Source organism: Schistocerca nitens, chromosome 2, assembly GCF_023898315.1.
Source record: "Schistocerca nitens isolate TAMUIC-IGC-003100 chromosome 2, iqSchNite1.1, whole genome shotgun sequence".
Taxonomy (NCBI): Eukaryota; Metazoa; Arthropoda; class Insecta; order Orthoptera; family Acrididae; genus Schistocerca; species Schistocerca nitens.
The window spans coordinates 455,247,768-455,261,960 of NC_064615.1; positions in this window are offsets into that span (position 1 = coordinate 455,247,768).

Genomic DNA, 14,193 nt, shown 5'->3' on the forward strand with positions numbered 1-14,193 from the left:
CTGACCAGCCTCTACTGTTCAATATTGAATGCTGGTTGGAATTCTATCCCATTACATTTGCAGATTTCTAGGAATACAGCTGCCATAAATTAAGAGCTGTTTTTGAAAATAGAATTATTATAGGAGCTTCCTCTTATTGCACATATGGTTACTTGTGCAAGGATGGTAGCTTATATCTCTAAAGTGGCCGTTGTAAATTCTGCACAGCTTTTTATGTGAGTACAACCAATTACCAGACTGTGTCAAGAAGACAGTCTACCATACAGTGTCTTGGGAACAACAAATTTACTTCAGTGACTGTTTCACATCTACAGTATGCCATCCAGATACCTACTCCCACCCTCCTCCCCTCTCCTTTTCCACACCAGTTGCTCTGAATTATGGGCATGGAAAGTGTCCTTAAAACACATTGTCCTTACAGTATGAATCACGTTAGGTCAGGCTATAATCTACTTTCGCTTTACATTGGAATGATGAATATTCCTTCCAAAATCTCCCAAAGTAGTATTCCATTGCACACCCTGCCTAAAAATATATTGTTCCATCCCTACAGAGAGAGAGAGAGAGAGAGAGAGAGAGAGAGAAATATTTGTCCATCCCTACAGAGAGAGAGAGAGAGAGAGAGAGAGAGGGAGAGAGAGAGAGAGAGAGAGAGAGAGAGAGAGGCGGTAGCAATGATCAAAAGAAGAAAAAATTTATAGTGAAGATGGGCCCGAAAAAGCATAAAAGTATGTAAAGAGCTATTAGCACTTGGTCATCTTCAGCAGTTTAAAAGACTTCTCTTCCACTGCAAGCTCTTTACATTCTATATCTAGAAAAGGGATAATACAAACCAAAAAAAGAAAAAAATCTCCAGTAAACATGGGCTCTAAAATGCATACTTTTAGGAGAAGAGTTGTGTTTCGCAAGTGATCAAGTGCTTATAGCTCTTAAGCACTTTAGAGCCCTTGTTTGCTAGACTTGTTTTTTTACTTTGGTCCATAATAATTCCTCTGGAAGTTTGTTAATGGAGTTCTCGTTTACCCTGTAGTGTATTTATTTATTCATTCTCCATGGACAAATACAAGGATTTGTTTTGGATAGTTTACATATTGATCATTTACCCTTATAACATTGTGGGAAACAATTATATAAAATAGGTCTAACACATAAAAAATTATGTTACTATTTTTTTTTGTGCATGTAAATACTATTTATACAAATGAAAGTATTCTACTCCTCTGAGAGGAATTCTTTAGTACTATAAAAACACTTATTGCTGAGGAACGCCTTGAAGGCAATTTCAAGGCAGCTTCCACTTGAAGCTTTTTAATTTTTTTGGAAGTTTGTTATAAAATTTGATCCCCATGGAATAGGGGCTCTTGTCTGCACTTTTTGTATTATTTCTTTCCAGTTGATAATCATTGTCCCTCCTAATATTGTACATGTGCACATCTCTATTTAGGTGATTGTACTGCTTGTATTTTAGCATCACCTGAACAGTTTTAAAAATATATAGTGACGGGAGTGTTAGTAGTTTCTTAATTTTGAAAATTGCTTTGCAAGACTCATTATATCTAAGCTTACACATGATCCTAACTGCCTTTTTTTTGAAGGATGAATACCCTATTTACATGCTTGGCAGCAGCACATCCCCATACTTCAATTCCATATGTGAGGTATGGATACACTAAAGCATAGTAGATTTTATTCATTGCATAAACTGATTTGCTAAGTTTTTGGCATAAGAAATCGATATGATACTCCCAAGAGAGATGCTGATCTAACATTACACCAAGGAAGAAAGTTTTATCTTTCAATTTTATTTTTGAACCATCATCAGACACAACACTCCATTGCATTTCATCTTGTTTGTGGTGTATTTGAAATTCCATTTGTGAGTGTGTTTGTATGTTTGTAGACCTTTGTGTAAAAAACTTTTCCTAAAACTGTAGTAAATTAATCTTAATACTATTCAGAGAACTTCTAAGGATTATATTGTCATGCACATACTTTAAACACGTTACTGAATCTGTATCAACAGCAGGGGAGAGTGTTGTATGGTGGAACAATTGTCAGACTTTCACCTCTGGCCACCCCTATAACAAAAGTTTTTTTTACTTCGTTTTTAAGTTATCCACTTTTTATGTGCTGCAGTCTTTTCCTGGATCACAATATACTCTGTAAATTTGGGTTTTTTTTAGTGTGGAAACATGTTCCAAGGTAAAACAGTACTTCAGAAAATTGGATTGTTCCGAATGTGAAAATATGTTCTAAGGTACAACATGATAATGTGCCTGGGAATAGATACCCACTGAAGTTTCAAAGTCTTGCAATTAAGAAAATCATGTCAATACTGTATTTCATCATCTATTATTACATCACTACGCACCTATAATCAGTGACTGAAATCAAATTATGCAAAAGTATTATCAAAAGCCAGTTGCAAGTTACATATCTTTTTAAATTGAACCTTTCACAAACCAACATAAATTTCCTTTCTCAAGACAGGCAAAATTGTCAGATCACATGTTTCACAGTAAAAGATCTTCTGTTTCAAGGCAAAAGATGATGAATGATTGATGAAGTATGGCTTAACTGCCCATGTTGTATAACTAGTTTTAAAAATATATAGAATTTTACTTGCCATAAAATTCTCTAACTGAAGAATTAACAATATATTCCAAATACAAAATTATGCAATAAATTACAGAGAACCATCCAAGTTGCAACATAAATTTTCTTTATTACTTGATGAGTAGTTTTGTGCCTAAGCTCATTATCAGATTATTCATTAAGCTATGTAGTAACATCCATTATGACAACCACATGCCTATTATTCCAGTTAAACACATCTTGTAAATTAGAGCAGGGCTGGACTTCATTCACCAAAGTCTGCTACACGCCAGTAATCAGTAAGTGAAATTGAACTGCACAGAAGGATTATCAGAAACCAGCTGCAAGTTACATACCTTGTGGAATTTAAGTTATTGGAAACCAGCAAATTTAAGACAGGTAAAATTATTAAGACATTAACCAAGCTCAGTTAATTATCAAATATTGCATGTTCCACAAGACAAGATCTTTTGTTTCTAGGTACAAGATGATGCATGACCACATGATGTATAACAACATGTTGTATAGCATCAGTTTGTGTGTTTTTCATCTGAAGCAAGGACTATACTGTTGGAATTTTTCAGAGACTACTCTCCTTCTAATGGAGCACATTTGCAGTTGTATGCACTGCATTACTTAATTTTTGTGTTACACCCTTTAGAGTCATTAGAGGGCATCTGATTCCAATTGATCACTGTGCCCTGTCATTGCTACTTTAAAACAGCAAGATCATGCACTGCTACTTTAAAACAGCAAGATCATGCACTAAATTTACATATTAAATCATAGCTAGCCTTACACTCTTGTGCGATTCAATAAGAGAGAATGAGTTAATGAGTAGGAAGCAACTGCAGTGTGAACATCCTCAGAATTGTCATATTTGTGGGAATGTGACAAGAAGGATGGAAGCCAGTGTATAGCACTGATGTAACAGGAGTTTCTTGATTTATAGTATATGCAACATTCAGAGTTGGATTCATAATGCCCTTGTTTCTGATCTCTGACTTCTACCTCCAACCCATTGACCACATTTTGCATATCAGCCTGAAAGACTCGGGAGCAAGACTTGTTCCAGGCACTCACCAACAACATCCTATTCCTCTCACTTTAGTTCCAAGTTGTTCCCTCATTTTTCTCTCTCTCCTTTTCGTCTCTTCCACATCCACCCTGTTTCACATCCCCAGCAACTACATTGCTATGTATAACATGCCACTACTATTGCCCGCACTGCAGTGAATTCTCTCTTTTTTTTTTATTTCTACCCATCTTCCTCTGTTCATCTCTATGGTCTAGTTGTTTCTGTTAATGGTTACAGATTTGGAATAATTCACAATGACTGGCTCAGTTGTCTTCTCAGGGAAAGGATGGAATGAGTTGAAAGTAACTTCAGGTTCAGTCAGACTTCAAATGAAAGTCTGCTTGATACAAAATGCAGAAACATTGATATGCAAGCCATTGAAATGTCATCAGATCAAAAAGCTGCAAATGGTCAGAAGCCACACGACAGTCATTTATCCCCTCTCCTTACTGGCACTCCCTATACTTCCAAATTCTCTTATTCTTGCCTTTTAATTGTTCATATCATTTTCCACTTGCCTCAATCACGCCACTGGAAGGGAACTACATAGCTGTGTGTGTACTCTGAAGAAGAATCCAACTTTATAAATGGTGCAACCATATTCCAATTTTTGTTTATATGCCCACTTGCTGCCCAATGCCTCCATGGTTATGTTTACTCATTCCACTGTTTCCAAAACATCCAGAATTTTTCTGTAATGTACAATTGTGCATGTGGAATTTTTGCACTTACTGTGGACTGTACTATTCTGTGGACGCTATATTGTGGCAGTTTTAGGAGGGAAGTGTTTTGCACTACGGTTGTATAATATACCAGTAGAGGTTGGCCTGAACTACTGCTGCTAAGAGCAGCAAACAGTTGCGCTGTAGGCATTAACAAATGCTTTGTGTACTCCTATTTGCTTCATGTTGTGGAGGGATTTGAATGTGACTCTCACCACAACAAAAGGAGTCCCTCTGGCTGTTATGTCAGTTCTGCTTTCATGGAAGCACAGAATGTTGGCACAGGCTGGCAGCCCTTTGAGAGGGAGGTGGGGCTTATTCCCCCGCACTGCTCGTTGTCCCTTGGGCAGTCTTAAGTTCTCATTTGTTTACATACACGGCTGACTGCCATGATATATTGTCCACATAATAGTTAAGAATGTTTCTCAATAGCCCCTGATTCATCTTCACAGTGAAAAAGACATTCTGATAAAATTGTGTAGCACTGATAACTTTGTGTTTGGAACTGAAGGGGCTACTTTGGCTACACGAGACATAAGATAACATATGCATTTCCAGGCAGAACCATTTTATCATTGTAGGTCCAGCATTTCTAACTTGGATAACCAATTTGTATTGTTGTGCTCCCCTCCCTCTGTGTACTCTTCTAATCCCCCTCCAATCACTGCCTTCTTTGCCTCCACACACACACACACACACACACACACACACACACACACACACACACACACACATGTGCTCTATGTGCTGTGTAATGTTCATATGAGGTTGAGAGTTTTTTCTTCTCTAGATGTGCCCCTTCTCATGATTCAAACAATAAAGTTTAGATTTCTGTCCAAAGTGTATGCAATACTGCCACCAGCAGTGGTTCCTAAAACATACCATGTGATAGTGGAGGAGTTCTCTGCTTGGAACCATGAGTAATCAGTCCCTACTTAGCCAACATTAATTAATTACCTGGGAGCAGCTTGTTAATAAGCACCACGCAAGGAGCTCATGGATACAGACGAACATTTTGTACTGTAATTATGTAGTTATGGTGGCTATTAAAACATTTTTAAAAAGTTGTGAGTATGTCTGGGAGTACATAGTAACTGTCTGTACCACTTTGTTCAGAGTGAGCACATTGTGGTATTTTTGCACTGATTGTCTTGTCACCCTTATGTATAGGAGTAACCTGTGCTGTTTTCTAATCCCTTGAGGTAGTGAAAGATTTGTGATAAATTTCAGCTAACAAAGGGGCCAAGCTGCTGAATTGCAAAACCAAATTGAAATTCCATTTGGGCTTGTTTTCAACTATTTCAGTTGCTTTTCAACAGCAGGGTATAAGCATTTAAAAGTTGTCTGCAGTTAAACATATTATTTTGTGCTGTGGTTAATCGTGTGTAATTACAAAGTTTATACTATAAACAATAAAATACCATATTATATTAGATTATAAGATAGCTTGTTGCATTAACTTTTAAAAGCCACCCTTTGTAATTTGGTACACTGCCATGCTTCAAATGTATTCTATAATATATTGACAGAAGTTTATTTTATTATTCTGTATGTACTAGTACATCTTGTATGACGAAGCCAATATCATTGTAAAATGATCTACGGTGAATAAAATTCTTGATTCTTGATTCTTTGTCATCAATTTAAGAGTTTGTATGAAGCTCAAATTATGTTAAATCTGTATGGTCTTCCTGTGTGAATTATTTTTAAAATGTGTTAATTATTTTTAAAAGGTTAGATTTTAGACCTTTTTTTTGCTCTTTTCTATTTCTGCACCACATTCATCAGTGAGTGGCTGAATAGTGTCTTTTGATCTACTTAGCTTGAGTATGTAAAACTAGAATTTTCTAGGTTTCTTGCAAAGAACTTGAACTAATATATGACAGTAGAACTTCTCATAGGTATCATCCATAACTCTTTTTCATAGACACGTAAATTTCTACTAATTTTGCCCACTGTCTTTTCTACACCCTTTACATTTTCAAATATTTTTATTAAACCATGGTTGGGATTTCACATAATTAATTAACTTATTCAATGTGATGTATGATATGTTTAACTTTTGCCCACACTTGATCAGCATTCAAAGTGTTTCTTCAGTGTCTGAGTTAAATTATGTCCAGTCATTTTGTAAGTAGGCTGCTAATGACTGTTTAATTGCTCTAGCAAATATAAAAACTTTTCTAGGCTTCTTGATAGATTTTTAGATTCCAGTAACCATAATGGCTGTTGATAGCCTCAGGTTTCTTTGTAGCTACAGGCACTTCTGTTATGTGTAAACTTACAGACACTTTTGAGAGACAGCATCCAGACTTGCTTCACAGTGGTGTGAATGCATAGATATCTCGGTCTTTACTCAGTAGCTTAAAGACTCCTACTAGATGGAAACCCATGGTCTTACACAGCTGTACTTATTTTCCAGTCATAATCAGACTATCCTAAAATGTATTGTGGCACTGTAATTGTGTTGGTTACAATGTCACAGTACATCTGAAGATGATATGTTTATGACTGAAAGCATTTGTGTAATACACGATAAGTACAGCTGTGTACAACTGTGATTTACAACAATTTTTACTAGACGTAAATCATTGCCTCCTCAAAATAATGTCTCTACTAGTACTCCATGATTGGGACTTCCATGCAGTGCAACATAGACTTTCTTTGAATGTTCGTGCAGTTGTTATTGCAGGATTGTGTAGCTAGCATCTGATAATTGACTTGATTGGAACTAGTCTGGTTACCTGTGCCCAAATAAATTCACACTCAGACTTAATTTTGTCCTTATTAGACACAATATTTTTATTTATTGCAATGATCACATCTCCTGCCAGATAGTACATACTTTTGATAAATATTTCATATCTCATAAAATATTGCAGGACTTTCTGCTTCATCCTTGATCCAGCTTTCTGTTCAGAGTATAATTTGCATGCAACAGACTTCCTGGAGAGCAGTGAATTCTGGGACTTTGTTAGAAATGCTTCAAAAATTGACTGACTATTAGAAGATTGATATTCTCACTCTTTGTACTTCAATGGGTATCTGACTTGGCTCTTTTTGTACTGACCGAGTATTCATCACAGGACCTCAAAATTTCTTATCCCCAAAAATTTTCATTTGCTCTTTGCATGTACTCTGCTACCTAAGTAGTCACTTTCACTTTGTAGTGCACCCTTGATCTATCAAGAAGGGTTCTTCAGATCGCCACTTCATAGTGTATGTCCACAAACTGGCAGCTGACACTGTCTCCATATCAAAGGAGTCTCTCATTGAGACCCTCAACCCAACGTCAAACCAAAGGATGCTGACCAGTCCTTGAGCACAATATTGCAGCTGGTGAGCTCTGTTTGCACTCTACAAGTAAGAACAACAGTCTCTATTTGGTCTCAGAAAAGAAGTGAAATTCCTCATTGATACTGACAAAAACTGTGACGTTCATATGACCTCACCCTGCACCTTCATTAGCCATAGACAAAGCCTTCTCCACATGTCAGATGAGTCTGTCTGTCAGACCTATCAATATCTCACTTGTTTTCTTCATGACACTAGAAACTATTTTCCCAAAGGGCTCCTTAATGTATCGAAGTTTGGAGTCTGGGTAAGTAATAGACCAATTCCCTTCTCTGGTTCTGCTTAAGGAATTGCCACATGTCCACTTGTAAGGCGAGTGAGAAAGGTCTGATGGCCAGCCTCCACTTCCACTATCTGCATTTACTGACACAAACTGATCACAACCTGCCACTCACCCTGCTGGAAACATGTTGGATACTGCTGAAGATGCATTAGCAGCATAGATCATGTGTGGAACAGAACGTGGTACTAGAGGGGCCCTGTGTGGTGTACCTGTTTCTCTATCATCACTATATCTCAAGGTAGCAGCATGAAGCTGATTGCTGTGATAAGCTCTTCATGAACTGTAACCAGTTCCTGCATCTGCACACATACTACTACCAAAATACAGCTGACAGGAGCCATGATTTTCTTCTGACACTGATTAAAACTACCAAAACTCTGTTTACAGATGAAAATACTGATCTCTACTGCACTGTAGTCAGGAAGACCTTCAAAAGTAAGTAACAGCTGTCACTGTATCAACCCAAACTACAGGACAGTTTTACTGAGGTAACACAAAACTACACTGCTGAAATATTAATTAAAAATGTTTACACAAGAAGAGAAAGTGAGCCTTGGTAATCTTTATATGGTAATTAACACTGTTGAATAACTCTTACATGCAATACAAACATAAGTTACAGATTAGGCTGCTGAATAAGCTTCATGACTCTGCACACTACTGCACTGCTGTTTGGCATACCCTTTCCTCTCATTAAATTGTACTCCTGCAATTTTTTTTTTGTCTTCTGTACCAGAACTGAAGGCCAATCTAATTTTAACATGAAAATCTTTGTGAACATGTTTGTTGAAAGAATAAATGCAAAATTTTAGTAAAGAGTGATATTTCATTAAATTGATTTTAAATGTGTTCACTGTAGTTGACTTTGACCAAATTTAAAGTCTTGAGCAAACATTTTTTAGTGTATTTTTATGTGGTTTCACTGTTATCTAACAACTAGCCTGTTAAATCAATGAAAGTGAAATACTGAAATGATCACATTTTCCAGGTGCCAGCATGATATTACTCAACAGAGACAAGAGATAAAACAGTGAGTATTTAAAAAATAAGGTAATTTGTTTGACCTGAACAAGAAAGTTGTACATACATTTTGTACCATTGTTCAGTTAGTTCAAAGGTTTAAGCATTTGGTTTGGGTATTACAGCTCCTGAGACCTTGTGATTGCTTTTTATGATACTATTTTTAAAAATGTGAAAAAGAACTTTGAAATTGAAAATGAAAGGGAGACAAAAATTTGTACACCTTTTACAGCTGAACAATTAAAAAGCTTTAAAACTGTGCTTTTGGTTAATATCACAAGATTTCAAGCAGATGCCTGTTACTACAATATAATATTTGTTTGCACTCATTTTGCTCTCATTGAAATAAAGGATATCCAGCAGCATATTATATAAATGGATTACGAGTAAAGGTAACTGTTATGTTTTGGATGAATAGGCTACATTATGTGAGCTGAATGCACTGTACCGAGACTACAATTCTGCAGCTTGACTGAGGTGAGAGGTTACTGTACGTTGAGTGAAATGGATGAGGGGAGAAATGAAGCAGAGAGTGCAGTAGAGAGTTGAAGGGTGGCTGATTGCTGGGAGAGAGGCAACAGGCTTAAGGCATTGGAATGTGGAACTAAGAAACACAAAGTGCATGGGAAGGGGGAAGAGGAATGCAACTTGAGCACCAGCAACAGTGAGTTTTTCTGTGACAATGATCTGGAGAATTGGATATGGAGTGAGTGAGATAACGTAGGAGGGAGTGACTGTGGGAAAGAGGGTGTGTGTCCAGTATGTATGAAGTTAGGGTCCAGGGCTGAGTAGTAGTGGAACAGAGGGCTAGTGGAAATTGCGGCCAAGAAGATTATGGGAACTAAGCATGTGCTGCAAGGACAGCTCCAGACTATGTAGATCAGAGAAGCTGGTGTTAGCGGTAAGGGTCAAGATGGCATGGCTGTGAAGCAACCATTAAAATCAAACATATTGTGCTTATCAGTGTGTCCTCCATTTGGTGTTGAGATCTGTTGTTTGCCACCATTAGGCAGTGGCCATTCATTTGGTTGGATAGCTGGTTGTAGTTTTAGTACCTACTCATGTATGACAATACTGCCAAGGAGCTGTACTGGTAAGGATTATGGTGGCTTGACAATAAGCCAGGCAATCGAACCACGCAAGAGGAGATAAAAACTAGCCATGTGAGTCAATCTAGAAGGAAGCAGAAATCCCAAAACCATGTAGGCACAAGGGGGGTGCGGGTGAATAGGTGTGTGCAGTTGATGACTCAGCCAGAAATGGCACACTGCACAAGGAGCAAGGTGTGATCTGTGGTGGTTGGTGCTAGGTAGAACATTGGACAGGTTTTGCATCTGTCTCTTCTACAGGAATATGGTCAATGTGGCAAGGGACTGGGGTAGATGTGTCATAAGGATGGACCAGGACATAGCATAGGCTGGGTTGGCAGCAGAGTAACATTGTGGGTGGGGTTGGGAGGGACTGTGAATGAGATGACCCTCAGTTCTAGGTACAGTGTTAAATAGTCAAAGCCATGGCAAAGGATGTTTTTAAATTGTTCCAGTCCAGGCTGACAATGGCTAATTATTGGGTGTGTCTTTGCAGGTGAGACTTTTCAGCATACTGGGCCAGGGACTCCTAGTCACTGCAGATACACTGTCCATGGGTGGCCAGACTATGTGAGAGTGACTTTTTGGTGTTGAAGGGGCAACAGTTATCAAAATGCAGGTACTGTTGATAGTTAATCAGCCTTATATGAAAAAGTAGTGATGGAGCTGTCAGAGTAGTGGAAGTCAACTTCCAGGAATGTGGCAATTTGGTCTAAGGAGGCCCAAGTGAAGAAAATGGGAGAGAAAGTGTTGAGCCTACAGAGGAATGAAGATAGGGTGTCTTGGTCCTGTGTCCAGATCATGAAGATATCATCAGTGCACATGAAACAAACAAGGGTTATGGGGTTTTGGAAGGTTAGGAAGGTTTCCTTACATGGCCCATAAACAGGCCCCCTGCACCACACCCAACTCCACCCTGGCCCCCAGGACCCTAACTCTGTTCACTCAGTGCCCACACACTCTTCCCTGTAGTTTCTACTTCCTTTGTTCTGTCACCCACTCCTAATTCACTTCTCAGCAGTATTGTCTTCATCTGCTGCATCTATCCCAACCACCTGCTGCCTCTCTTTCCCACATCCTATCTCATTCACCTACTGCCTTCTTCCTATCTATCAACTGAGGTACTCCCATCTCCTCCTGCTGTGCACCTTCTTCCTTCCCTTACCGTTCCACCTGACACAGCCCCTCACCCCAGTCAAGATGCAGAACTACAGTCCTAGCACAGTGTATTAAGGCAGTACAATGTAGCTACACAGGTATGCATGTGCACTCTAGCTCGAAAAAGGATTTTTCTGAAAGCTAGCCAAAATTTTCAGTCTTGTTTATGTTTCTTTCTGCGACTCAGTCAGCAGCTCGTGGTCTTGCGGTAGCGTTCTCGCTTCCCGCGCACGGGGTCCTGGGTTCGATTCCCGGCGGGTTCAGGATTTTCTCTGCCTCGTGATGACTGGGTGTTGTGTGTTCTTCATCATCATTTCATTATCACTGACGCGCAAGTCGCCGAAGTGGCGTCAACTAAAAAGGACTTGCAATACGGCGGCCGAACTTCCCCGCATGGGGCCTCCCGGCCAACAATGCCATACGATCATCATCATCTGTGACTCAGTTCCTCGACTATTCAGTGACTACTTACATTTTAGCATAATTTCCAATGTCACATCCAAGTAGCATATTAAATGGTCAAAAACAGTATCACAAAATGTTCTACACATTTTCTCAGGCTTCTTGCCTAAAGAGATTTTTGCCAGATTTTTACAAATTGCATTCTTCAGCTTAATGAATTTGCTAACTGGAATGTGAAAGAGTAATTATAAATGTTAGTATTACCAAGAATTTCATTCTCCTTAAAATTTAATTTTTGAAATATACAAGTGTGATGGAAAATGTTGCATAATGATCTATAGTTTCTCCATGGTAATCACTAGTGAAATAGTCCTATAGAAATCGTAGTGGGAAGTTCTGTGCACTTGCATCAAAGCTGACACAGAGGAGGTAGCAACACAGTCACAGATAAAAATGATGAAACAAAGATAAAATATTGCAAGCACTAATTATAAACAAAACAGAGACACATGAGAATCAGAAAATCTACAATGATTAAGTCAGGTCTTCTGTAATTGAAATGTTGGGAAATACTGGAACACCAAACACTGAAACTCAGAACAGAATTCATGGAAGATATGTTGTTGTTGTTGTTGTTGTCATTGTAAGCTTCAGTCCAGAGACTGATTTGATATAGTTCTGCATGTTGCTCTATCCTGTACAAGCTTCTTCATCTCTAACTACCTACTGCAACCTACATCCTTCTGAATCTGCTTAGTGTATTCATCTCTTGGTCTCCCTCTATGATTTTTACCATCCATGCTGCCCTCCAATGCTAAATTTGTGATCTCTTGATGCCTCAGAACATGTCCTACTAACCGGTCCCTTCTTTTTGTCAAGTTGTGCCACAAATACCTCTTGTCTCCAATTCTGTTCAATACTTCATCATTAGTTATGTGATCTACCCATCTAATCTTCAGCATTCTTCTGTAACACTGCATTTTGAAAGCTTGTATTCTCTTCTTGTCTAAACTATTTATTGTCTATGTTTCACTTCCATACATGGCTACACTCCATACAAATACTTTCAGAAAAGACTTCCTGACACTTAAATCTATACTCGATGTTAACAAACTTCTCTTCTTCAGAAATGCTTTCCTTGCCATTGCCAGTCTACATTTTATATCTTCTCTACTTCGACCATCATCAGTTATTTTGCTCCCCAAATAGCAAAACTCCTTCACTACTTTAAGTGTCTCATTTCCTAATCTAACTCCCTCAGCATCACCTGACTTAATTCGACTACATTCCATTATCCTCATTTTGCTTTTGTTGATGTTCATCTTATATCCTCCTTTCAAGACACTGTCCATTCTGTTCAACTGCTCTTCCAAGTCCTTTGCTGTCTCTGATAGAATTACAATGTCATCGGCGAACCTCAAAGTTTTTATTTCTTCTCCATGGATTTTAATACCTACTCCGAATTTTTCTTCTGTTTCCTCTACTGCTTGCTCAATATACAGATTGAATAACATCGGGGAGAGGCTACAAACCTGTCTCACTCCCTTCCCAACCGCTGCTTCCCTTTCATGCCCCTCGACTCTTATAACTGCCATCTGGTTTCTGTACAAATTGTAAATAGCCTTTCGCTCCCTGTATTTTACCCCTGCCACCTTTAGAATTTGAAAGAGAGTATTCCAGTCAACATTGTCAAAAGCTTTCTCTAAGTCTACAAATTCCAGAAACGTAGGTTTGCCTTTCCTTAATCTTTCTTCTAAGATAAGTCGTAGGGTCAATATTGCCTCACGTGTTCCAATATTTCTACGGAATCTAAACTGATCTTCCCCGAGGTCGGCTTCTACCAGTTTTTCCATTCGTCTGTAAAGAATTCGCGTAAGTATTTTGCAGCTGTGACTTATTAAACTGATAGTTTGGTAATTTTCACATCTGTCAACACCTGCTTTCTTTGGGATTGGAATTATTATATTCTTCTTGAAGTCTGAGGGTATTTCGCCTGTCTCATACATCTTGCTCACCAGATGGTAGAGTGTTGTCAGGACTGGCTCTCCCAAAGCTGTCAGTAGTTCCAATGGAATGTTGTCTACTCCCGGGGCCTTGTTTCGACTCAGGTCTTTCAGTGCTCTGTCAAACTCTTCACGCAGTATCGTATCTCCCATTTCATCTTCATCTACATACTCTTCCATTTCCATAATATTGCCTTCAAGTACATTGTCCTTGTATAGACCGTCTATATACTCCTTCCACCTTTCTGCTTTCCCTTCTTTGCTTAGAACTAGTTTTCTGTCTGAGCTCTTGATATTCATACAAGTGGTTCTCTTTTCTCTAAAGGTCTCTTTAATTTTCCTGTAGGCAGTATCTATCTTACCCCTGGTGATATATATCTCTACATCCTTACATTAGTCCTCTAGCCATCCCTGCTTAGGCATTTTGCTCTTCCTATTGATCTCATTTTTAAGATGTTTGTATTCCTTTGTGCTTGCTTCATTTACTTCA